The 25,636-nt window shown below is 48.8% G+C and overlaps 1 long non-coding RNA gene across 1 annotated transcript; it reads left to right on the plus strand.

Moving 5' to 3' along the window:
- The first annotated feature begins 4,274 nt into the window (after window positions 1-4,274).
- On the plus strand, window positions 4,275-13,147 carry LOC110353984 (uncharacterized). The gene is made up of 5 exons (XR_005262619.2): window positions 4,275-4,362; window positions 4,668-4,762; window positions 5,225-5,522; window positions 7,317-7,404; window positions 7,862-13,147. It is a non-coding gene; the product is annotated as an uncharacterized lncRNA (long non-coding RNA).
- Window positions 13,148-25,636: the final 12,489 nt, after the last annotated feature.

Genomic DNA, 25,636 nt, shown 5'->3' on the forward strand with positions numbered 1-25,636 from the left:
ATGGAAATTAGTGTTATGATACCAAAACAAGCAGATAAAATATGAAAGTCAGGCAACTCGGTCAACTTAGAGTTTGACATAAGGACAGGATGATTCCAATTAGATGTTCATGCTTTTATTTCACTGGTCATTCCTTTTTTTTTTTTCCTGCTTTTCACATTATTTTTTTTTCAAATATAAACTGTTTTGAAGGTCAAAGCCTTACAAGGCAGAACAGGTAGTGAAGTTTCAAATAATTTTGCAGCAATGGTCTATTGCCCACCCATGCTAGGAACCCACAATGTAAAATAACTCAAAAGTCACACTTTGAGCATTCATTGCAGGCCCAGTTTGTCCCCTAGCGGTTTTGTTTTTCAGGATTCATGTCCATATGTGCTCAAATTTGCATGTTGTTTTATGCATCCAGAAGAGCTAACTTCCTCCTGTTTCTTTCCTTTGGATGGATGCTATGGTTTTATGTGGGGATGAGTGACACTTATGACAGACAGGCTGACAAAACAAGGCAAAACCATGGGAGTCTGCAACATCAACAGTTATGTTGGTGTTTCCATGTCCCTGCTGAGGATGGGAAATGTTTTGCCATCACTCTTCCTACGTACACAGCCCTAAAGTGTTCAGAAGGGCTAAATTTCTCATGAAATGATCTTCAAGTGTTGTGCTGTCATGATAGGGAGAGAAGTTGGACTCAGTTCTCGTACGCCATAGTATAGCATGGAGCCTCTATCAGTGGTGTAGAAGGACCTTTTTTGTGGACTGGCACCTATTTGGAGCAATCAAATCCCCAGCCACTGCAGTCAAAATAGTCTTTTCTCTGTATTGTTAGGATAAATTCCTGCAGTCCATACCATACCTTTCTCTGTGCTTGTCTGCTAACTATGCAGAAAGAGCTAAGCAATCATGCATAATTCATTACTCTTAATTAAAATGTAAATTTATTGTCAGCCTTTTTGGGTAATTAAAGCACCATTGGGGGAATAGGTTTACGTTCTGTATCTGGAGCTCCTTTTGCTAAAATAAACACATGACGCTTTATGCTCTGTTTGAAGAGGTGCAATTGATTACCAAGTGGGACAGAGCTGAACTTCCAGGGGAGGTCCATCAGCTGGCGTGTGTCTAATATTCAACAGAGTGCAAATCCACTTTGCCATAAACTGAGCTGGCTTATTCTCTGTGGAGTTAGATGCCTGCATTTCGGATCTGGCACAGACATAAAGTATTATTTATAGGTATATTTCTCCTCCCCCCTCCTCCCATCCCCTCCCCAAATCCAGCCTTTTATTGGCCTCAAGCTGTTCCTCAGGAGCCTTCAGAGCTACTTTGATGGATTGCTGTGCTTACTGTAAACAGTCGACTTACTAGAGTGTCTTGCAGGTTAGGCTTCATTCTTTATAGACCTTGAAGCTTCCCATGCAGTTGGGTATCCATTAAACGAAGGATTAAGTGTATAGAAAAAAAAAAAAAAAAAAAAAAAAAAAAAAAAAAAAAAGAAAAAGAAAGAAATGCGTCTTCCACAAGGACAGAGTAGTGCGAGGGTGCTCAGCAGGGGACTTGGTTGTAATTGTTAGCATTTTCCCCTTCCTCCCTCAGTGCAATAAAATCTTCAAATTAAAAAGGGATGTAGTAAAGGTGGTCTTGGGGTTGTGGACGAAGTGCAAAGAGCTCCTCATGAAAGAAAACTGCCATGGGGCCACGCAGGGGGAGAGAGAGGGAGAGGCTTCCCGGCTCCCCCTTTCAAAGTGCTGTGGGGATTAGGCGTGTTTCAGCACTGCTCTTTGGATTATTTCTTCCCTCCAACAAAAGCATGACCTCTCTGTCTCTGCCTGTGTCCCGTCTCTGTCTGTCTCTGCCTCCCGCGGACAGGCGGACAGAGGTCATTTCAGCTCTGGGGGAGGGTTTGGTGCTGAAGAGAGACAAAGAAGGGAGGCTCTTTGCTGTGCCATCGCCTGAAGTCACATTATTCTCATGCAAAGGCTACACACATCTCTCTCGGAAGGTCTGGCATTCATTACCTGCCTTCTGCCATAACCTTACGGCTTCAGAAATATGTGGGGAATTTCAGGATCCGATCCCCCAGCCTAATCACCACAGGGGTTGACCATGGTCTAAGCCAGGCCTGAGTGAGCCTCGCCATGCAGCCCGAGGGGGTGCGGGCAGGGTATGCGCAGCAGGGCGAGGGGCAGGGAGAGGACCAGCATCAGGGCTGGTTGGAAAGGCCGTCTCTGGACAGCCGTCAGCTCTGCTGCTGAGGGAAGTACCAAGTGAAACTGATAATTATCTACAGCACGTGTACGAGCTGCAGGCCTTTTGATGTTGGGGCTCATGTGCGTTGAGTTAGCCAGCACATCTTAATCTGATTGTCTTTGCTTTTTTAAATGAAGATTCAGAGAGCTCTTATCTCCCTGTGTCCCTTCCCTGCCTTTGAACTTTTGTTTCACTGACGTTTTCACAGACGCAGCCTTCCCCCTGCCAGGCCCCACCAGGGCCAGCTCACTGAGGTAACATGGCAGGTGCCGCTGGCTCGGCGAAACAAGGAGCTCTTCACCTGCCACCGCCTTTCAGCCTGCGACCTTGAAACCTGTTTCATCGGTGGCACCAGGCAGTAGAAGGGGGAGGCAAAAAGGAGAGACAAACCGGTGGAAGAGGCTCTGATGGGTTCAATAAAACCCTGGCTGTTCTGGCCTTCCCTGAGCACCAGCCATTTCCTCACGGGTGCAGGGAGTCTCCAGAAAGCAAACCCTAAAACTCATCAGCTCCTCTTGCAAAAGTCAGAGTCTTTGTCCTAACCACAAACACTTCACCAGCACCCCACCCGCCACAAAACACAATAGCTCATTCCCTCCATGGTTCTCCAAGCTTTTCACAGATATTAGTCAACGTTTTCATGTTATTATTACAGCTTTACTTTATTACTCTCCTTTTTTTAATAAAAATGCTCATGCTGCTTTGGCCCATTTTTTTATTTTTTTTATAACCCAGTCTGTTTTAATAGCTGCATATAAGACTGAATTAAGGGGAAAAAAATGGATGCGTTTGACTCATTTCAGAATCGTTTCTGAAATGTTTTTCCAGCAGTCTTGATGGCCTGCATCCCCCTAGGGAGGCTCAGGTGCTGGCCAGCATGAGCTGACCTTGCTGTAGCTTGGTCCAGGATATAAGCTTTCCCTCTGCATCATGCTGCACTTTTCCTCCTGCCTCTCATTTCAAGTCTGTAGGCATCTGTTGCCTGCAACACAGGCACCTTCAGTGGGTACAGTCCTGCCTGGTGCCCTCAAGAGCCCCTCACATGGCCGGGGAAAGGCCTGGGTAGGGCTCAGGTGCCTGGGGGACGGTGGCTGAGCACACGCGATGGCTTCACAGCATTATCTCACAGCCACACCAGAGTAATCTCTTAGGTGGATTATTTCCAAAGCCACAACGAGAGCGTGCCATTTCCAGAGTCTCATGCAAAGCACTTGTGGAGCCATTTCTCTTTTCGTTTGCCCACCGATGAAGGTTGGCTAAAGGCTGTGAGACTCTCAGCCTCCTCACAAGAAGATCGGCATTGCACGCCTGTAAGGGTAGATATTGATGCTTGTTCTTGGAGCCCAGAGGAGGGTTAAGAGCCCGGCCGTAGCTCATCTGGCTCTGAAGCCCTTTGAGCACTGTCGTCAAGGGAGGAGGCAGCCAGCTGACAACTGCTGGGTCAATCCCAGAACAGCTTGCCAGGGAAGCCTATCAAGTCACAGTAATCGGGTTTGATTTAAATCTTTCTCCTTCTCATCACCCCTTCTGGATTAAGTCATCTCCACCAAAGACGAGAGAGGCTGTCTTGGAAGAAGCACAGACGTGCTCTTGTACAGGTAGGCAAGTCACCATCACTTTTGGATCTTATCGTCTTCATCCCAATTTTGCTGCTCCATTGGAGATGACACTAATCTAGGAAGCAGAGGCTTCTGAGCCCGATTATTTCCCCTGGGGTCATCTGATGGATAATGCATGGAGCTCTTACCCCGATACTGCAGTGGCTACAGTGGGGTGTGTGACACTGCAACAAGAGGGACTGTGAATCCTGGCCCTTTGGGAGTGCACATACCGGGGAGGCCATTTTATAGAGTATTTTTTTCTTCATTTTGCACACTGTTTCTCACACTGAAAAAATGCAGCTCTTTACCTGAGGCTACAAGCTAGTACAGGCTTCCCTTGTGACTAAGCAGCACACTGGTTTGCAATACAATGCTTTCTGTGTGGAGCAAGGACATGAGTGCATGGGAGAGCTGGCAACCTAACCTAGCCCGGGTCTGTTCTTTCAGCGTGTCCCACTGCTGTGTCAGGACTGAAGACGTCAGCACGGTGTTGCCTTGCTCATGGCCTCAGAGGAGGAGGGTGGGTGGAAAAGGTTATCGCAGCACAGAGAAACGGATCTCAATGACAGGCAGCAAAAGCTAGCTGATTAAGTGAATAAGCACCACCTTTGTTGTTGGTACCACTCAGGGAAGAATGGTCTCATGGCATCAGAGTGAGAAAAAGGGAGCTTAAACTGCCCCGGCCTTTTGGGGGGACGGGCAAAAAGGGAGGTTTTCTTTGCAACATGTAGGAGGATGGCAGGAAGAGTGTTTTCTCTTTGAGACTCATTGCTCTCCCTGTGAGTGTGAGGGAGGCTGCTATATGCAATGCATGTGATCTTGCAGAATAAGAAGGATCACTGAACGGGTGACGCAGGAAAAGGAGGATTACACTGCATGTGATGGCAGAAGGAGGATGGAAGAGCATTCTTGCAAGCAGTGTAAGGATGGGGATTACTAAGGGATTTTCTTGGGGATCTAGGTATAACAAAGAAACTCTACCCTCTGCCTTACACTTGGGGTCTCTGAAAGGGCAATTGAGAGGTCATAAGAAGCCATCTCATGTATGAGTCATGTCAGAGCAAGTACCACTTGCAAGTGAGTGTGATTTTTGGGGCCATACCCAGCAAGGATCACATCACTAGTGGCAGGAGAAGGTGTGGTGGGAAGTTTATTGCAACTGTGACAGTGACTTCTTCACCTTAATTGCAATAACAAAATTCCCTAGCTGGGAGGGGAAGGCTGAAGTTTGGTTGCGAGTCTTTAGAAGTAGCAGCCTCTGTGAATAACCCAGCAAAAATGGTCGAATTTTGGCTGAGTTATGAAGTTCTGACAATGAATAATTGCTGTTGTTTACATAACACCCACGCACAAACCATAAACGTTTGGCTCTTTGACCTTAGCCATGACCACAGAGATCTGCGATAGATGTTCTTCACGTCCTCCCTGCTACACTGCGCTGCTGCCTTCCTTCCAGCTGCCTCAGCAAGGCTGCTCGGGGCAAGGGGGAGAAGCGCTGCGAGTGACACCAACGGCAGGGACAGGGACAGGCTCAGCTTGAGGGGGGAAAACAAAGCTGGCAAGGGGCCAGGCTGCAGGAAACACAAGAGAAAATCAAGGCCTGAGGAACAGAAAAGGATGAAGAGAAGAACTGAAAGGATAATTGCAGATGGGGAGACTAAGCTGTCTGCCAGCTCGGAGGTAAGAGCAGCCTTTGTATTGTACATACAGACTGTTTGCTATCCGCACATCATTTCATAAAGGACAGAGCACAATGCACGCGATGACAGTTGTATTGGCAGAGCAAGAGACAGAAAATTAGCAAACACTGAAGCAGAATTACCAATGGAGGGTCAAATAACAGGAGGGAAAGAATGGGCAAAAAAAAAAAAAAACTGGGAGAAAAAAAAAATGTCTTCTATTACAATAAAAAGGCTGTAACAGAAAAAAAAAATGTTACATTCTTCCTAAGGGTAAGGCTGATTTCCCCCAGTGCCCTCCCTTGTCCCTGTCACATATCCCCTCACCTCCTGCCCAGTCTTTGTCCTTCCCTGCAGCCAGCCCTGTCCCTTTCCAAGCCCCTGCTGAAGCCCCCCACTTCTCCTGCTTGCCACTGCCACCCTGTCTCCCCACCCAGCCTCCCCTCCATCACCAAGCCATCCTTCCTGCACCCTCGGCCTCCTCCATCAGGAGGAGGAAGGTGGATATCACCCGTGCTGCCACCTCCACTACCCACTACAGCAGCAGGCCAAGCTTCAGCTGAGCCACATGGAGGGAGGCAGAGAAACCGACCCCCTATTCCCTCGGGGGGCTGGGTGCTGGTGGCAGGGGCACTGCTGCCCCGAGGCCTTCTCCTTTGGTGGCAGAGGACACTCAGGGGCAGGAGGGGATCTCCACAGCAGCACAATGTGAGGTGCCAGCAGCACAGACGACAGCAGGATTATCCCTCTGCCTGGCAGCAAGGATGAAACCTGACCAGTGGCCACCGCCACAGCGTGCGAGCTGATATTTTTAAAGCTGAAAGGAAAAGTACCGTCCCTGTGTCTCTTCAGGTCCAAGCTGCATTTTGGGACGCCGTGAATGTCACCCTAACTGTTTCACAGCATTAGTCCACCCAAGACTGAGCAGATGGGGATGTGCTCTCCTTCCTTTCCCCCACACAGCGTGGTTGTGCTCTGCTGCTCCCTGTGAGATAGTGAAGGTCAGATCAGCTGGGTGCCTCTTCCCCAAACCCGCTGCGGTTACAGCTGGATGGGAGCCACAGGAGGGTTTTCGGAAAACAGACGGGGAGTAAATAGGCTGTTCTTGCCTTCCTCCTCAGTTGTGAGGAGAAGCAAGGGCAGGCCCACACCGTGGCCTCCCTCAAAATGGTGGGGCCTGGGCAGCAGGAAGCTCAGCAGGAGCAACCCCCTGAGCATCTCCAGTGGGTTTTGGAGTGAACTCTCTGCTCACGCCCATTTTAGCTGGTCAAATGCCAGCTGGGTATTATGTGTTAGTGTTTCACTTACAGCACAGACAACCCGGCTGACCTACCTAAGACAAAGCAACTTTCGTTTGCAGCCCTGGCTAAAATATGTGCCTTCATCAAGGTGCAAAAGGGCCTGCATGAGAGAGTTTTCCTTCACTTCTAGCAGTTAACCATGCACAAAATGGTTTCAGCCTGGAAAGGAGAAAGCTCAGGGGGATTTTATCAAGTATATAAATAACTGAAGGGAGGGTCCCAAGAGGATGGAGCCAGGTTCTTTGCAGTGGTGCCCAGTGACTGAACAGGAGGCAGTGGGCACAAAGTGAGATACAGGAGGCTTTGTCTGAACAACACTAAGCACTTCTGTGCTGTGAGCAGGACCAAGCACTGGCACAGGTTTTCCGGAGAGGTTGTGGTGTCTCTCATCTTGGAGATCTTCAGAAGTCATCTGGATGTGGTGGTCCTGCTTGAACAGGGGGTTGGAGGAACAAGAGGAAAATCCAAGCCCCTACTGACCTTTCTTTTATCAGGCTTAAAAAGGAAGCCTCTGCCCTTCAGGCTGGAAGTGGACTCATGTCAGACACCAAATCCCACAACATCTACTCAAACAAATCTGAGGTGAGTGCTACGAGAGCAATTCTGTGTGAGGATGCACTCCAGCATTTGACCAACAGCGGTAGATAGATAGGTAATTCTGTTAGCAGTGAGAAGTGTAGGTAATTTGTTGTGGGAATTTGGGATTGTAGCCACAGTGGCTGCAACAGAAACTCTGAGCTATCCCTGCTTAATTAGAAACATAGCTGGGTTTTGTCAAGGCAGGTAGCTTCTCTGATGTCTGCTAATGGACTAAATTGCATTTGTTTAGACTGGAGAGGTTTTTTGGCCACCCTGACTGCTGGGAATAAGAACCAGACTGGGCCCCGACATAACCAAATATATCTCCCAGTTACTCATTCAGGGGTTAGAGATGTTGCAACCTGCCAGCTGCTGGGCACGTATTTCCCATTACAGCTTCCCCATTGACCACACTTAGCTAGAACTCGGTCTGATCCCGTGTCTTGGTCTGATCCTACAGCCTGGAGACGTCCACACAGCTCTGGGCAAATCGAGGTGCTCAGCCAGTCTGAAGGTCTTTGCTCCCCCTGCCCAAGCATAGGCACTGGTGCCTTCAAAAGAACATCCACATCCTGTTAAAGAGAGAAAAGCTCAAAGGAAAGAGCAGATGCTGGAGCGTTGCTGTGTCCTGCGTCCTGCTGAGGCGTGTCCCATGCTGTCACAAGCATTTCTGATGAAAAATTGGAGCAGCTACTGAAGCTGAAGTGACGAAGTGCAAACACCTGTCTGCTGAGAAGCATTACAGCACCTAGTTTCGCTCACAAGGCATTCAGAGCTAAGATCATTCCTTTTCCTGGCCGCCCGCCAGGTTGTCCCTCTCCTGTAACACCACTGCCTTCGAGGAGCTCAATTCTCTCTGTCTCTGCAGCTCTCCTGGCTCCAGCTGGCCCAAGCAAGAAGAAAGAAAAGGGGTGATTTCCCAAACTTGCCTCCCCTGGTCTGAACGGAGCTGACAAAAGTAAGCTGCAGAGCCAGGAGCTCAGCATTTCACTTCAGCTGTCTCGCTTCCTTTAGCTACTGTGCTGAGTGCTGTTATTGGACTTGTTGCTCCCAAAAGCATCACTTTTAGGACTAACTCCAGAATGACTGTGAAATAAAGGCAGCTTACGATCCAGGCATAGTTCCTAAGGTTTCTAACCCTATCAGAGCGGTTGAATAATGAGAACAAGAGGCAGAAACCATCTGGAACAAATCCTTCAGCCTCCAGCACACAGTGTTTTGATATTCCCCCGTGACCTGAAAGCCAGTCCAGAGCTACTTCACCTCCCCAAAGCACAGATGTCCTCACGGATGGGAAAGCTGTGCCTTTCTAGCACAGCTGAACTCCCCTGCTGCATGGGAAGAGCTTTTAGAAAAGGTGCAGACAAGATTTTTTGGTCCAAGGACTTTGTGGGGTATTCTCTTCACCTTCTGCGGGGGGCTGTGCACAGAAGCGCGGAGAAATTGTCTGGTATCCAGATACTGTCTGGGAAAATCGGAGAGACTCAGTCTAAACTGTGTCCAGGGGAAAACCATGCTAACGGCCACTTAGCAAGGCTGAATGTCCTTGGCAGCTATTAATTATTATCAGCCCTTTACTTCGACAGAGTGTGTGAGAGGCTTTCGAATGCAGCATTCCACAATCCCTGCACAAGCGATTATTGATTTGGCACCAAAAAAAAAATAAAAAATAAAAAACGAGGGTGATAAGTTTCTGTTTGGAGTGGGCTGGAAGGACATAAATAAAACCATAAAGTCAGGAAAGTATGTGCTTCTTTTGAAGGACGTGTTGCTTTTTGCTTGTTGGGTTTAACTATTCCTTCCCATCAAGGTCTCCTTCCTACTTTTGGGAGGCAATTGATGGATGGGGAGGAAGCTTCCCTTTGACGTATTTCGTTGAGGAATCTCGAATTAGTGGTCACGGCTTGCTGGCAAAGAAATCTAACATTAATTTCTTTATGGATTTAGATTCAGTCCTTTTATAACAATTTTCGGAGGGCCTTTGACCGAGTTTGTCCCTGTAAATTTTTCCATTGTTCCCCAGGATCCTTAGTGGTGGGAAAGAAACACACCGCAGCTGTAGTGCGAGGCTGTTGGATCTCTAACAGGGGAAAAAGCAGGGATCTTAATAGCTGTCGTCCTAATGAGCCTTGATCTTTGGCACTATGGTATGCCTCGCAGTTCCCTGGCATGGCAGAAAACCGAACCACCCCCACTTGCACAATAGCAGAAGCCAAGCTAGTGATTTGCCTTTAATTTGCAGTTTGTGTCCCGCTCTCCCCTTCCCCTCGCCCTCCTCCTTTTGTGCTCCTCGTTGGCGCTGCAATCAGAGGTGGGTTAGCTTCATGCCACTGTGATTCAGGTTTCGATAACCGCCACCATCTGGGATGAATCAGAGAAGATGCGGCGGGGAGGAATGGCTCATGAGGAGGTGACTTTCCCTTTCCAGCCTTTAAGCACGACGGAGCTGGTGGGAGCCACCGGGCACTTTGCAGGAGCCATCCTGGGCTGCGGGATGGGCCAGCCTGGTTGTGGGCTGGTCCCTGCCAGCTTGCCAGGGAAGGGTCTCAGGCAAATTTCACGTCCTAGCATAGACCTGGACTATTTCTCTGAGGTTTTCCTTTATTTTCTTCCTCCTCGTTACCAGAAGAGCCCTGCACATGCCCAGCAGGTGGCACTCCACCATGGTTTTGCACTGAAAAGCCCCTCAAAAATAACCTGGCCCATCTCAGGGGGCACCAGTGCTGCTGCTGGCCTGGGGAAAGCCATACTGGGGCACGCATGTTGAGAGGATGGGCAGGAAGGGCTTGGGAGGGCAGAGGATGCTCAGCATCTGTGCATCTCTGGAGAGGAGCTTCCCTGCCTGCGGTCACGTCAGTCAGCCTGACACACCACCTCCATCTCAGCACCCATTGCCGTAGCTGCAGAATCATCCCTTTCTTGGTCTCCTGCTTATTTCATGACTCAGTGCTCCCCCGACTAAAAAGTATGGCTCAGAGCATCTCGTCGTCAGGAGAGTCAGGGAGCGAGCCCTTGATCCACCAGGCTTCTAGAGCTCGCCTTCGCAGAGCGTGACAGGATTACTCTTACGATTGCTAGAAAATGTTAAAAATAAAAGCAGGCCTGCCAGATTCACTCCAGTGAATAGTAAGCCTTGACTTCGTGAGTTTAGTCATTTTTTATTTATTTATTTATTTTTTTCTGAGCTAATTCCCTCAGATAGCTCTCCCTTTTGTCATTTCTGCTGGCTGTTCACCCAACTCTGTGCGGTGACAGATGCCGTGCAAGGACAAACTCACTGCCTCCCCGGTGCTAGATGAAGCCCAAAGCTCAGCTGTTCTCACCTCCTGTGGATAGCTGGATACCTCGGTGAGCTGGGATATTACTTTTTCTGTTGTTGTAAGCAGGCTTTGGGCTTGGAAAGCAGAAAGTTGCTGCTTGGCACCAGCAAGAAACTGCAGCTCCTGGGGTCAGTGCCTCCGCTCAGGTTCCTTGCGCGAAACGGGAGTGGTGCAGGGAAGACAACACCACCCTACAGGACTGCTGAGCCAACAGCCACGGCTTCCCACCAAGCACTTTGCCTGAGAGGATTTAGATTTCACCGGTCTCCTTTTCCCTTCTGACATTTCAAAAAAGTTCGGGCTGGTGAAAATTTGTGCTGCCCTTTGGAAACGGTTGCCTCCACGGTCCAGATTTCTATCTGAAGGACGTGAGATGAGAGGGAATAAGTAATTTGTTATTTCTGTTGCGTGCAAGTGCGTGCTTTTCACTTTTAAATGCATTTTTTGGAGTTGTTTCATGCACAGAGGTGCGATTATTGGGCTTTCAGTATCCTTTGTCGTCTAGTATGAATGGCACTGCTTACCGCTGGTACATGGCAGGTGGCAAATACCCAAGCCTGAGCTTTGAACCTGTGTCAGAGGAGCAATACATCTCTTTACCTCAGCAGAAACAAGCCTTGCACTGAACACAGAGTTTATCAATTTGTTGTGTCTGCAGTTTAGGTCCAGGTCTGTGCACACAACTCCTGCAGGTGGGCACACCAGGAGGCTCTGCAAGCACTTCGTCCCCATAACACCCAAAGCTCTGCAAGCTCTGCAAGCTTCGTCCCCATAACACCCAAAGTTTGGGCTCTGGTGCTTCCTGGGTTCTCTCCATCACAGACACCACCTCAGCTTCATCTCTTCCCCAGAAGTAAAATGAACTGAAACTGCCCATGCTGGACAACCTGCAGACACGAGGGGAGGCTGCTTCATGGCTCGCCCTGCTAGCCACCCTGGGTGGCATGTAGCTACAGATAATTACGGGGGGCTTGCAGGGCACAGACCTTGAGGCATTTTTGCCTCCCTGGACCTGTTCCAGCCTGGTTTCGCGTGCACACAGCGCTGATCTCAGGGCTGTGATCAAAGAAGGGACTCGCAACCACACAATTCCCTTTCCACGTGGCTTCCTAGGTTGTCCACCACAGCCTGACTGAAGCGCAAGACACAAATCCCAAAGAAGTCTGTGGGACACGGCACTGTAAACTCATCACACGATAACCTAAGTTGAAGGGATGTCAAAAATAGGCAAGGAGAGAAAAAGAGTAAGGGTAGGTACAGCTCGTGCACAGCCAAGAGGTCTCTTCGGGCTTCTTCTGCCTGCTCTTGTTGCAGGCAAGAACCTCACATATGCTGGCAACAGGAGGGAGAAGGTAACTTCTTATGCGTGTAGTAGTCTTGAATGTTGTCACAGCAAATGAACGAGCACCAAAAAATGAGCACATAAATGAGCACAAAAGCACAAAAACAGCCCTCACTGCTGGGGTAAGAGCCTGCAGGTCAGGTCTCTCCAGAGCAAGAGCAGATGCCTTTCTGGTGGGTGCAGCGTTTCTCATGGCATATCTGTTCTGTGGGCACGCAAAGACCTTTCTCTGCAGGACTGTCATTTCAGCATCTTTCACTGGAAGCTCTGTTTCTCCTTAAAGTCAGCAGAAGCAGCCCTGCTGTTGGCTCAGACAGGGGCAGGATACGTGTGTGCCTGTGGGATTTTTTCCCTACAGAGCACGAAGGAAAAAGGGGCTCGTTCCGTAAATGCAATCCAACTGACCCAAACTGACCACAGCCTCAGAGAAAGGAAAGAAGGGAAATCGTGTGTATACGATATTTGGTTCTTGCCATCTCAGGCGGCTGACGCAAACCTAATGAAAAGCTGCACTTCTCTCACAGGCTGAAATGCCAGCTCTGGGTGCTGCTGCGATAAGCAGCTCCCAATTTAACCAAAGGAGAGGACACAATAGCAAAGACAAAGAGACAAAATGTGCTGCTTTCACTTCAGCATTTCATCCCTGCCATCCCTCCTGCCTAGTCTCTTGCAGCTCCCCCCTTGATACTTCACCTGGGAGCCGGAGGGCTGCGTGCACACACATCCAGACAAACCCAGCCTACTTTTGCATCACACCCTGCAGGCCCCCAGCCCCGCCGTCCTCCCGTATCACCCCTCGCTGTGTGCCCTGTGTCTCTGCAGACCCCTCGGGCTCAGCACCACCGCCACAGGGGCTCACAAGGCAGGTGTCCCAATTTCCAACCCCGCCAGCAGCCCTGGAGCGGCGCGGCTGCAGAGAGCGATAAGCCGCTCGGCAGCACCGCATTTATCTCTCCCTGGCGGCGGCAGCGGGCAAGAATCATTTCTCCTTGACCCTGGGCACGCCAGGAGGGCTGCAGCCGAAGCTATCTCAGACACCAGCTCCTGCAGGAGCAGCCCGAGCATCCTCCTCCCCCCCGAGGATGAAGGGGCTGGGGGGCCGTGTTGGATTTGCCCCGAGGTGGCAGCCACCCATCCACTTTTTTTTAACACCCCCCCCCCCTCAATCTGCTTTCTTGCAAAAATGAAGGAGTTTTAATCATGTGAGTTGCCATCTGGAGGTCAGGCCGCTGTGAACAATGAGCTTAGGCCGTAATTATATTTATTTTGGGTTGGTTTCTTCACGCAGCTCGTTTTAATGCCTTGGGCCTCCCCAGTACATTCAGCTGAAGGAGCAGAGTTAATTGGAGGAGTCTGGCTCAAATACTGAAGGTTACTTGAAACCTGCAATTTCAGGCAGATTAAAGAAATCTATGAAAGCACTCAAACGAACCACAGATCCTAAAGGGTGCCCGTAGTACAACTCCTATTAGCTCGCAGCGTACCGCAGACCTGGAAAAATGCTTGCAATGAATTTTGGTTGCAGGAGAAGCTAAAAACCTGTGGTTTAGAAACTGCCCGTGCCAATGAATTGACCTGCCGGCCGCGACACAGCCTTGGCTCCCTTGCTAACACGATTGTTTTACAACAGCTGGGGAAAGACTTTGCAGGGTAAGGAGTTATCTGTAACACCTTTAAGATAAGACATTTAAGAAACACCTTCTCCCCACAGGTTCCTCGCCCTCTCCAACCCCTCACAGCAGTCCTCTCACCCTCCTCCTGCCCCTAGCCCATCTCCTGCGGATCACTGGCTCCCTCAGCAAGATGAAGGGCATCCGGGAGGGACAAGGGGAAGGACAAGAAAGGCAACTTGCTTAAAGCCAGTTGTCGTGCTGGAGGGAACAGCAGAGAGAGCCGCTGGCAAGTCGGTGTGTGATTAAGCTTGACCCAATGGTTGGTCCTGTCCCCGTGTGGGAGCGATGCCCTTTCTGGGGGAGAGGACAGGGATGTGTGCCCAGGCCTTGTGGGCTAACAGGCCACAAGCTCAAAAGAGACTGTCGTCCTTTTGTCTGTCCTGTGTTTTGTGTACGCTGCTCTTTGTGGCTGGAGAACCATAAGAGACCTCGTTAAACACAGGATCCGCTCGGCGTGTTCACCTCGTGCTCCTGGGACGATGAGGTGGCCAGGAGGAGCTGAGGTCAAGAGGTGAAGCTACTTTGGGTTGTAGATTGGAACTTATCGGTCAAATAAAGATGAATGGCCTGTTAATGAAGAATGGCAGCACCCTCAGATGTGTTGTGCCCTGCGGTTGTGTCCTCCTCACACTTCGCCCATCTCAGTTCTGTTGCTGAGAAAGCTTTCCCCAGGAGAGATCTTGCAAGAAAGAGAGAAAGAGAGAGAGAGAGAGAGAGAGAGAGAGATTGAGAGGGATAGAAAAAAAAAGGAAGGAAGGAAGGAGGGAAGGAAGGAAGAGAGAGAGAGAGAGAGAGAGAGAAAGAAAGAAAGGAAGAAAGGAGGAAAGGAGGAAAGGAAGAAAGGAAGGAAGGAAGGAAGGAAGGAAGGAAGGAAGGAAGGAAGGAAGGAAGGAAGGAAGGAAGGAAGGAAGGAAGGAAGGAAGGAAGGAAGGAAGGAAGGAAGAAAGAAAGAAAGAAAGAAAGAAAGAAAGAAAGAAAGAAAGAAAGAAAGAAAGAAAGAAAGAAAGAAAGAAAGAAAAAGAAATAGAGAGAGAGAGAGAGAGAGAGAGAGAGAGAGAGAGAGAAAGAAAGAAAGAAAGAAAGAAAGAAAGAAAGAAAGAAAGAAAGAAAGAAAGAAAGAAAGAAAGAAAGAAAGAAAGAAAGAAAAAAAAGAAAGAAAGAAAGAAAGAAGAAAGAGAAGGAAGAAAGAAAGAAAGAAGAAAGAGAAGGAAGAAGAAAGAAGAAAACATTCACAGTTGTCTCTGTGAGGGCCTCTAAAATGCAGTAGTTCTGATTAGAGTTTCTCTGAATTGAGGAAGAAAGTCTGCTTTTATTTTGACACTTTTTGTCTGTTGCCCTTTAGGAAATTTCAGTCAGCTGTGCCGTTTTGCCTTTCATCCCATAGTTCTGCTGCTTTGACATTCAGGTTATGGACCAGGAACACACTGGCACCAGTGACAGCCATTGTTTTCATCACAATGCTTGGGTTGCAAGCTCGTCGGGGAAAATTGGCATTCAATTCATGGCAACTGTTGCAAAATCCCAACCATCGCAAAGCAAATGCCCCGTCTTTCTTCTGGTTTCTTGTCTCCCAGGGAATGTCTGGTACTGTGAGCACTTTGCTGGGAGCCAGCGAATGACCCAAAATTTATTTTATTTTTCAGATGAATAGTAGCTTTGTTTGGATAGTCCGTGTGCAACGATGTCAACATTAAGGTGAAAAGTACTGGAGGGGAAGAAAGTACAGCAGGACGATGAAGGAGAAAAGAGAATGAGGAGTAATTGTGAGTGGAGGAAAAGGAAGGAGGTGGCTAGGAAGAAATGGTAAAGGCAGCAGCAGAAGTGAGAGAGGGAAGGGAAACCAAAATCCCCAGTCCACAGCAGGAATTGACGTGCCTTCACCTTAACCCTCACGTGGGGGTGAGGAGGGCGGGCAGCCAGTTATACCACGGGTGGCTGAATAACCAACGAGTCCTTACTGTTAACAGGGGCTTGAAATCTTTCTTTACTCTCAGACTACCCAGCCCTCTGAGACCATCCAGCCAAAAGCCCATTTATTTTTCTCTCAAGCACGGTTGTATTAATAGAAGCAGCTCAGGAAGCCCTCATCCCAGCACAGTTTCAACACTTTAGACAGCAGGGGGTCTTAATGGGATCTCCTCCATCCAGGGTGCCATTAGCTTCCTCCCTGTCTCTCCATTTTCCCCTTTCTAATAAAATGCTAGTCTAAACACACACTGGGGTGTTAAGAGGAGTGATTTCTACACGGGATGTGTGTGTGTATGCATGAAGGAGCTCTGACTTGTTCAAGCCTTTAGCTTTGAATGTTTTCACCCTTGTCAAAAAAAAAAAAAAAAAAAAAAAAAAAAAAAGAAAGAAAAAAGAAAATCCTACAAAGCCTGGGTGCCACGGTGCCCCTGTGGTAACCTGCACGGGGCCTGATGCTGCCCAGCTCAGCGCTGCAGCATCCCAGCCGGGCTGAAAGATGTCTTCACATCTGGGCTGTGTGAGAGCAGCTATTTTGCTTCCAGAAACTGCCTTATTAGCATCGCTGCAGCCTACGCAGGCATCTCCTTACCCAGTGAGCACTCACCTCCTCCCCTCGGCTTTCTGCCCAGGCAGGCAGGAGGTATTATTCCCGTCACAAAGGCACTGATGTCTGTGCCTTTTCTGGAAGGCACAGAAGCGGCTTTTCTGAATATTTGTACACTAGTGCGAAGAATGAGCGCTTTGGAAAAGGATTTTTCCTCTCTTCCTTGGCCTGATTATTGCCTGGCTTCTTGCTCTAGCTGTCTTATCTCACTATTTACCAACTAACCTGGCACACTGACCTTTTGGACTTCGTGCCGGCTTTTTCCTCCTTCTTCCCAGAAATGACGGCCGGCTTTCTGCGCAAACGCAGCCGAGCATCACAGGGCTTCTGCTCAGGAGACCATGCTTTCTGGACAAAACGAGCTACTGGCTGCACATTTCCAGGCAACTGGGGCATCACGAGGATGCACTGTTCAACTGCTTCCCGACATGAAGCTGCATGACGGCTCGCAAATTCAAAGAAAAGGAGTCCTCTCCGTACACCCACCTCCTGCCCCTGGTTTCCTCCCATTTCTCTTGAACCATTTGGAGCCAGAAAGACTGCAGACAGCTTTCCCACTGGAGCTGTAGGGAGCAGCTTGCTTCCACGTATGTGCCAGCCTGGGCTGCGTCGTGCCTCATCGGCCGTGTTTCGCTGAGCTCCCGCACCCGTGTGTCCAGCAGCTCTCCCCCTCCTGCAGTGGGGAGAGGATGTGAATCGGCAGCATTAAGGCAAACACCTCACATCCCCACAGGTCTTTGCACTTCCAGCTGTCCAAAATCAGACTTTCTTGCCCAGCCAGAGCGTTGTGACTACGGAGCAGAGCCCCCCAGGAACTGTGGCTGGTGTCAGCACATGCCTTGAAACAAGCCTGTGTCTGGGACAGGAGGCAGAGCAGATGTGGACACTACTATCGTACCAGCCTCTTTCCTTTCTGTCTCTTTTGTTCCTCCGAGTTCGTATTTTTGTGGGTAAACCCAAGCAATGCATGGCTTTGCTTCTTACTGTCACACACTTGGGCCACCCCAGGGAGTCACGACGCAGATTTTCCATTAGCGTCAAACGTACAGGGATTTATGAACTCCCATAACCTGGAGCTGATGAGAGCAGATTAGGGAGCAACTGTTTTTAGATAACTCGCATACCTAAGAAATCAGCTAATATAGGGCTGCCTGCTGACAGGTCACTTATTTCCCAAAGAGCGTGAGAGAATACCATGGTGACCTCCTCTTGTTCTATTGTCACTTTATTATACACAGGCACGTATACGTGGAGGGTTTGCTATTCATTTCTCTCCCTCCTCACACTGAGCTAATGCCCCAAGCTTTGTGCAGAAATCCTGCCCTAGGACTTCTCCTTGGTGCATCCCTTTGCATTGTGTCCGCACCAAAACACAAGACCAGACACATCCCTTTAATTTTAATATTGATAGCCATGCCAGTGGGTCCCAAAATAAATATATCGCCTTCACCACCTCCTCCAGATGGATTCAGGCTGCCAGTACCCTGTGTGAGTCTTGCCCATCTTCATTGCTGTAGGTTACCTCGCCCTCCAACCACTCTGCTAGGCAGAAAGGGCTGTCCCGTGTTTATATGTCCCACGGCAAACCATGTCCCACACCACAGAGTGTGAGGCTTTAAGGTGAGTGTCTTGTGCCTGGTCATGCAAGAATCCACCCCCCTAGCAAAATGAATACCTCCAAACCCGGTGCCTTTGACACGGGATCATCACCGCGTCCTTAGCAATGCAGATTGTTTGTTTTTAAGAAAAGTTTGGTTTAAAGCCCGCTGTTCCTTCCAGGATCATGTCGGCGATCTTTAGCCAAGGGAAGTGAGGAGAGATGTCCTCGGCCTTGGTGCTTTACCTGATGGAGGGGTTGTAAAGCATCAGAGCTGCCAGGAATGAGACACGTGGATTTTTTTTTTTTTTTTTTTTTCTGTAAGAAACACTGCTGTAAGGTTTTTCTGCCATGGGGAAGCAGAGCTAGCAGCCTCCCAGCACTCCCCCATGCCACTTGAGGGATCCTAGCAGTGCAAAGCCACGCACAGCTGCTCACTGCCAAGGTCAGCACCGCTCAGGCTGGGAGAAAACCTCCCCAAGATATCCACGACAGCCTTGTCCAGCTCAGATGCCCCTGCGTGCTTCGCATTTCTCAGTCGAGGCTGCAGCCCTGGGTCAAGTATTTCCTGGAGGAGCAGGCATTCAAGTACAGCCACCGATGTCAGCATCAAAAGCCCAGAGCATTTGGAGAGAAGATGGATGGACCAAGCTGAAATGTTGATGCAGCTTGCCATGACCTCAAGCAAAATTGAAGTAGATCTGGTGAATGGAGCTTAAAAATGTACATTTCTCCCCACTCTGCTGCAAGGGATGGCACCTACTCTGTAGGTCCTGGACCTACTCTGCTGAATTTCTGGGAATGGTCACAAGTGGCTTGGAAGTAGAAACGAGCTGGGAAGTGTCTGCCATCTGTCCCAGCCATCACTGCTGTTCTCGTTAACCCCAGGCTGAAGCGGGCACCCCTGCTGGCTGGATCTGTGTGACCTGCTGAGGGCAGAGAGAGTCCTTTCTCCCCCTGAGTGGAAGTAACAGGGCACAAGTGCGATTTTCCAGCAGATGGCAGGTCCATGGAAAGCAATGCTGGCTTAATGAGTTGTGTGCCACACGCCTCCCAGAGGAAAGCAGTAGCAAGCTAAGGATTTCAAAACGTCCTACTCCGGGTCATGATCTGAGCTGCTTAAAAATCCAAATGGTGCCTGGGAGGCCTGACAGGGGCAGAAAGAGCAGCCCGGAGTCCTGCATGTCTTTATATTTTCTGCTTCAGGTGTTTTGCTCCGTTTTGGAAGAGGCAGAGTAGGGGAGAAGAGGGAGTGCTGTCAGGCAGCTGGTTTAGCACCAGGAATCCCCCAGGTTGTGACCAGACCAAGTTGCCTGGTGTATGACACGCCTGCTGTATTCTGCAAAAGCACTCTGGTGCTTTTTCTGGTGCTTTTTTTTTTTTTTTTTTTCATTTCAGACCGGCTGGTGGGGCTGCGCTTTGATTAGCAGCTCTGCACACTTCTGCCTCCTGGGATCAGCCCAGCCACTGCAGTCACTTTTGGCATCCGCAACGGAGGAAACATCTCCTGCCAGAGGCCACCAGATTCCAGCCTCCCCCTTGCTGTCAGTCTGTGTTTTCTTCTGCTCCTGCCTCGTCTCTTATCTTCCTTTCCATCCCCAGGAGCGTAGCTCATGCCTCCGCAGATCCCTGTGCAGATCACATTCATCTCTTCTTCATTATCTCTGAGGGACAGCTGACCTGGAGAGAAAGGGTCAAACCCGAGCAAACCCTGGTAGCACTACCCTGCTTTTTTTTTTTTCCCTCGCTCTGAGCCTCTTTTCTGAACCCTGAAGTTTGGAAAAGGTGGTTGCAATTGTGGCTTGAACAGCTCAGTTGGATAAACCATTAGTCCTTTCCTGCTGTAGTTAAAGGCTTTGCAACCCTACTCTGGATGAATTGTCTTTTTTTTTTGTCTTTTTTTTTTTTTTTTTGAGGTTTTTGCTGTTTAACTTGGCTTTTGTGTGCATGAAATGTAGTGGAATGGATTACGGATGTGTGCAAAGATCTGTAAATAGCTGTTTCTTGCTTACAGCTGTGACTGTGTACTGTTTATCATGCTAAACGCATTCATTATTTCTTCCAGAATCAGCTATTGTTAAGTATTTAAAAACTTTTTTTTTTTTTTTTAAAGAAGTAGGAGAAAATCAAGCAAGGTAGGGGTTGGTGTTTTCTTTTTAAGACTTACTTGTAAAAAGTCAGGCACAAGCCAAGGCTTTTGGACAGTCTTACATCCCTTGAAAATAATATGCCAGGTTAAAACTAATCATATAAAGAACCTACTTTTAAGAATATGCTTTTCTACCATTTTACACTACCAGAGCTTTTTTGCCTTTCATGTGTCCCCTCTGTAATGGACATATGGAATTCCTAGGAAATGGTTTTCACCCAGAAAAAAATACTGATAAACCATCAAACACGCTGCGTTACTCCTGGAGAGGGAAAGCAGTCAAAGGAAAGCGAGCAGTGAGTTGGCGAAACAAGTGATTCTCCTTTAAGAAAAAGGAAAAATGCATGATATTTTGGGGGAGTTGCTAGTAATTAATTTATATATTTGACTTCAGTCATTTGTTTTAAACTTTGACCGTTTCCGTAAGATATTAATGACAGGAGTTTGGACTCGCTTGTCCTGGTATGTCATGCCTGCTTGCTAACTGTAAAACAAACACAATTTTAAAATGACCTGGAACGAAATCCAATTTTTAAATGACAATTTTAAAAAATGACTTGCATTTCACCCTTAGATGTAGACCGAATGTTTTCAAAATATCCTTCATGTGCTAGCTCTTCTTTGGTCTGTGTTCTTAAGAAGCTCGTGGAGCCTGGCATCGTGTCCCCCACGTGCACGAGGCACACGTGCTGCACCTCTTCTGCTTGACCCGAGGTGTTTAGAAGAAGACCCAATGAGTGTGTTGAATCTGCATTAATCACCCTTTGCTGCCTGGAGTTTCAGCATGAAGCACTTCCTTGTCGTGCCCATCAAGACAGGAATATCATTGCTAACAAACTCCTGGAGACCCAGCTCACATGGATGGAGCCTGTGCAGCGTTTGTCACGTTGGGTTTGAACTCAGCTGCACCAACGGAGCCCCACGAAGACACCGGCAGCTTTATCCACATCCAGCCAAGCCTGTCGGTGCTTTGTTTGCACAAGCCTTATCTAGCCTACCCCAATTGCATGCGAAGGCTTTTTGCTCCTGTGGCCTGATCTCTGCTATCTGCCATGCAGAGCGTTAAAAATGCCCTGGCCTCTTGTACCTTTTCGTAAAGAAGGCGCCGTGCAGGGCAGATAAGGGGCAATGCATGGCAGAGGCTTGGCAAACACTTTATGGTGCCACTGCCTCTGTGAGGCTGGGAGGTACAGCAGGCACGGAGTGTGCCTAAGGAACTGCGCCACGATTGCAAAACACCGAGCAGCAAGGTAGTTAAGGGCCATTTTCCGGGCATGGACAATTGCACAATTTTTACCCCAGAAGCACTTAAGTCAACCTGCTTTGTCTGCCAGAGGTGGTACCACGCTCACCTACACGCAGAACCAGCCTTGGGTTGGGATAGGGACGGAGACACCTTACACCTTGTGCTGGACATAAGTAGCACCCAGCCAGATCTAAGACACCGTGGAGCCAGGTGCTCACCCAACCCAGCCTGGTCACATTCATGTCAAGCTTGGCAGGTGTCTGAAAGAGCCACAGCACGGCCCAGGCGGCGGTGGCATCCTCGCAGGGCAGCAGGCAGGTGTGCTTGGGTGTGCCTGCCTTCCGCAGGTATTTTATAAATACAGCGTGCTGTCCCATTTGCCCTAAATACGCATTACAAAGCGGGGAGTTATGTGTACCAAACACAGCTCTGCAGCGCGCAGCTGGACGGGGAGGGCTTTTCTCGGCGCATCTTAGCAGGAGCCCTTTTCTTTTTCCTGTGATGGAGAGGAAACACATCTGAAACTCTGCTGAATGGTCACTGGCATCAGATGTTAGGCATAGCTCAACCACAGCAGCTGGGGCAAACGGGTTCTTGCAATATGTTGATGGACCTTGCAAGGCAGCAGCCCCTTGAGACCTGCTCTGCCGCTGCTGAAAGACTGAGCTTCTCTAATTGTACGAGAGGAACAAAGACCTCAAAAGACATCGCGCCAGTTGTTGCGTTAGGGACACATGGCTTTCCACCCAAACACTAGGCCAGATCCCTGCTCTGGCAGGAAGATCCTGCTCCCCTAAGCACTCGCACATCTAGTTCTGCTTTCAGGAGCTGCCTGCTCCGGGTGGTGCGAAGCTGCTCAGAGGCACATTTCGGCAGTGATGCAGGTGTCCCCGTCTGTACTACCTTTCATCTGCCCAGCCTGGGCACCCCACAGTGAGCACAGCCACTTGAAAGCTGCTCTGAGCATGTGGCACTAAGCTGGGCAGGCTACGAGCTGAGAGCTTCACTGGGCTCTTACAAATAATTGCATAGCAAGCCTGAAAAATAAATCTGAAATTATTTGCAAAGGGTCTAGTGGTCATCGTGTCGCACTTAGTGGGGGCTTCCCACTGGTGAGAACTGCCTTGTTTTTCTGGATGGCCCATATGGTAAGAGACGGAAAGGAAGAGATGTGAATGTGTCTGGTGGAAATGGAGATGACAGGTATCAAAATACGTGAGTGGAGAAAAATGTAATCTATTTAGCAAGTGCCTGCCCTCCTACGGTTGTGGTTTTCAAAGAGCTTAATTAGCTGAAGGTTGAGTCTTAACTCAATGACTACACTGTGGTTTTTGTTCTGTGATAAAATCATTGTGAAAGTCTCGGTGCTGCTAATAAAGAGTCCTGTTTCTCTTCCTTTACCTCTTTCTCCTCTTTTTTTTTTTTTTTTTTTTTTTTTTTTTTTTTTTTTTTTTTTTTTTTTTTTTTTCTGGAACTGTGAGTATGGCGGTCTGGGAATCTGAAAACTGGGTGGCTCTTGGCACGGCTGCCTTTGTGCTATCTGGACACGTTCACACAGGCATTTCTAATGTACGCGAAACGCTTAATAACAGCATCGGGCTTCGGCTAGAGGGACTTGAAAACAACTTCACAGAGATCGTGAACCGAGATTTAGTGCCGAGAGGGGCCAGCTCCCGAGCTGAGCGGTGCTGCTGCCAGAGCTGATGTGCTGTTGCGTCAAAGGCAGCCCTGCATGCAGCACGTTGTCGCTCACGGCGCAGGCATGAGTCACGGGAGACCCTTCAGTCTTGTCTCGGCACACAGGCTGTATATCAGCTTAGGACACACAGCCCTCAAGCTGCTGCATAACCTTTTTCTGCTGGAGAACCCGCTATGTCGACGTCTGCGATGCAGAAGGTGACTGAATGGAGAGTGCCTGCGAGGGGAGTCGCCCCGAGCTGCCCGCGTCTGTTCCTAATTGCACTGCGAACCTCTTGTGGTGGAAGAAGTGGTTGATTTTAAGATTCCTGAGGCACGTGTGGTAACAGTTGATGTTGTACTGTAGCACGGTGCCCTTGCTGTGAACAGGCCGAGGGCCGATTGCAGCCGACCTCTCCTCCAGCCCCCCGCTGCAGTGCCAGAGGGGGCACTGGAGGTGAGCTGCTCTGCCTTAACATCCGTGGAGAAAACAGGGATCACAGAATGGGTCAGAGGTGGGCCTAAATGCCCTCAGGAGGGGTCTGTGTCTTCCCTAACACTAGAACAAAGGCATCTTCCCCTGCTCCCAGCTGCCCTCTCCTGCCTCCTCCTCATGCACCAGCTCTGGCACTGCCTTGACCCCTGGGAGAACCAGTTCAGCTCACGAAACCAGCAGTGAATGGTCCTTCTGTTCTCCTCCGGGTTCATTTCCAGCTGTTTCCATGAGCTGGGATGAGGCAGGTGGGGGCAGAAGGAGAGGACACATCTGGGAACTGGCCTGTCCTTCCCCCTGCAGTGAGGCATCACGCTGGCCTCGGCTGTACCAGAGCCTTCACGCTCTGGATGTGTACACCAGGCATCTCTGCCCAGTGGCCAAACTTTACCGGGATGAGTCAGGTCCTGACTCTGTAAAAAGGGGTTGTATGAATGAAGGATCAAGTCTTTTGCCTTTGTTTACAGATGAGGACAGAGCTTAGGTATGACTCATACATGAGAACTACAGGTGACATTTAATAACCGGCCATTCCTCGCTGTTATGAATGCACTTAGTGATGTATTTCCCTTCATTTTCTACATTTCCTGGTTTAATTTTTTTTTTTTTTTTCAGTGATCTGGGTTTCTTGTCCTCCTTTCTATCCCCTTTCTTCTCCTGGCAAGGTACCTAACATTTTTGTGTCTGATTGATTGTGAAATCAGAGTAACAATACTGCGTACGTAAGAGAAACACTGGACATATTAACCTTTGGAGGAGGCGAACTTATTGTCCCAGCTCCCACTGAAATGTCCCGAACTGGAAGAACTTTCAGCAGGGAAAGAGGAGAACGAGACCACAGCCACGGACACTGAACTCTCCAGCTGTGTGAAAGATTAAAATAATAGTCGCAAATACGTCTTTCAACACTTGATTCTTGTCTTATAATATTGCGTGAAAACTCCCAAATATGTCCGTGAGCACACTGAGATTTCTACCGATATTAATAATCACAAATTTGGTTTGTTCTTGCAACTAATAAAATAATTAACGCCAGCTACGTAAAACAAGAGAGAAATATGCTAATTCATTCTGGCTTACAAATGAAAACCAGAAAAAAAGCTAACCCGTGAAGCTAGGACGTGAAGGCTCTTCAGTTCCCTCCCAACCCAATTTTCTAAGGGGCAGTGGAAGAGCATCCAAACCTCCTGCTGCCGACCCTCCTGCCTCTCACGGCCGACATGCGGCCACCCGGTCTGTACGGTTATTATCTGGAAGTGCAAAACCTAACAAAACAGAGCATTAAAAAACAATCCAGAAAGCATTTGCACACAGATCGGGTGCTTATGAAGATCTGGAAAAAAAAAAAAAAAAAAAAAAAAAAAAAAAAAAAAAAAAAAGCAATGTTGAAGCTTTCTTCTTGGCAGCCGAAGCGGTCCTCATGATCCCTATTAGCAGGCTGTAGCTGGGGGACAGAACATTTAACTGCTCGTCAGCGGGGAAGAATATAGTTTTGTGTTGGTTATGTAACTGGAACAGAAGAGCCTCCAGATATTCATCCATTCATTTATTTGTTTCTAATGACTTAGCTGTGAAGTTGGAGAAATAAGGAGAGAAGTCATGGAGGCTGTTTTTTCCCTTCGACCTGTGCTTCTCTTCTGGGGAGAGGGCGGTAACGTCCCATTGTTCGGGGGCTATTCCTGGGCTCTGGAGATCAAGGACAATTTCTTATTCCATAATTGCAACCAGACGCTGAGGACGACTGGCTTAAGGCCATCCCTGCCACATCACCGTCCCCACCGCTGGAGGAAGGAGCAGCTCTGTCCACCTTCCCAGCCACGTGCTCCTTTCTTCTCCCCACTCACCCAGCCTCTGGCAAGCCTAAGATGAAAACCAGTCCAGCAACCTGTTTTGGAAAAACAGCCCTCATCTCCCCAGAAAACAATGGTTTTCAATGAGATCAGGTGCCCGAAGGCAAGGCTTTGTTTTTCAGCAAAATTTCATGCTTAAATCAGCTCAAATGGGTCTCGAAACTGCACCTTTTATCTATTTTTTTTTTTCCTGCATGCCTCAAAGATGATGAAACTCTCCCTTTTCCCAGAGGTCTTTGTTAAGGCCATGAGCAGGAGACGTGGCAGCACGAAGGCTCAACTTGTGCGGTCTACCACCACCCTAAGGTGCAGCAGC

The sequence above is a fragment of the Anas platyrhynchos genome, chromosome 1 (genome assembly GCF_047663525.1).
Source record: "Anas platyrhynchos isolate ZD024472 breed Pekin duck chromosome 1, IASCAAS_PekinDuck_T2T, whole genome shotgun sequence".
Lineage (NCBI taxonomy): Eukaryota > Metazoa > Chordata > Aves > Anseriformes > Anatidae > Anas > Anas platyrhynchos.